The 1,103-nt window shown below is 39.0% G+C and overlaps 1 non-coding gene across 1 annotated transcript; it reads right to left on the bottom strand.

Annotated features, from left to right (window-relative positions):
* Positions 1–501: 501 nt before the first annotated feature.
* Positions 502–608, bottom strand: LOC118154940 (U6 spliceosomal RNA). Its single transcript, XR_004745191.1, has one exon. It is a non-coding gene; the product is annotated as a U6 spliceosomal RNA (small nuclear RNA).
* Positions 609–1,103: the final 495 nt, after the last annotated feature.

Below are 1,103 nucleotides of genomic sequence, written 5' to 3'. Positions count from 1 at the left end.
TATCAATAGGGATTATTTTCAGCTTCATGTAACAACAGCAATAACAACAGTATAACCACTATGGTGACTTAACTAAGTAGGGACTTATTTTTCATAAGTCATCAGAAGCCTAGAGATAGACAAGCTGAGCCTGGTATGGAGGTTCCACAATGCTCTCAGGGATTCAGATTGCTTATCTTCTCACTGTGTGAGGCAATAATCTTTATGCTCATAAGATGGCTGCTGCCCCACTGGACATCACAACTGCATTCCAGGCTGGGAAAAGAGAATTGAACAAAGGGCAAGTGCCTGAATCACTTGGGCTTCTCTCTTTCTATCTCCCCACACTCTTTCTTTTTTCCCTTTTTCTTTTCTTTCTCTCTCTCCCTCTCTCCACTGTCTTTCTTTCTTGTAAAAATTGCATTTTCAATATTGGATGCCACACAGTTGTGTTTTGACTGATATTCACTTTGGTTCCTTGGTGTTAACCAATGAAGTGTCAAATGACCTCCAGGAACTTCACAAAATATGAAATGCTTCGTGAATTTGTGTATCATTCTTGTATAGGGGCAATACTAATCTTTTATGTATCACTCCAATTTTAGTAGATGTGCTACAAAATTGAGTTTCAGTTTGTCTCTTTTTAGTGATGAACAATAACTTTCCAGGAAGCTCTAACCCAAAGTTCATGCTTACTTATTTGTCATTGGCCAGTCTTGTGTCACATGGCTACCAGGATGGGAAAGGAAATTTGTGGAGTGAGTCATTTTAACTCAGCCTAATATTGTGCAGAGTAAAATGAGGGTCCTCTTAGTAAAGAAGAATTGGAACATGGTCATTAAGTGGGCAATGAGCAGCTGTCATCTTCTGTGATAGATTTTTCCATGTGACTTCATCAAAATACACACGAATGTAGGGAAAAGGGCCCTTTGCATCAAGAGAAATCACTAAATTCATATTCTGGCACATGGTTAGACACCAGCTGGACATTACTCATTTCTTGCTATTTCTTGAAACTTCTGTTTGCATACTCAATCTCCTCTGTTTACTCCCTCTAATTTGGAGTACTGATTGGCTGCCTGATTGGTATTTTAGCTTTTGTCTGTTCACTTGGTACCTCTACA

The sequence above is a fragment of the Callithrix jacchus genome, chromosome 6 (genome assembly GCF_049354715.1).
Source record: "Callithrix jacchus isolate 240 chromosome 6, calJac240_pri, whole genome shotgun sequence".
In the NCBI taxonomy this organism is placed as follows: domain Eukaryota; kingdom Metazoa; phylum Chordata; class Mammalia; order Primates; family Cebidae; genus Callithrix; species Callithrix jacchus.
The sequence above is the reverse complement of the archived record's forward strand: the minus strand, read 5'-3'. Positions and strand labels throughout refer to the sequence as shown.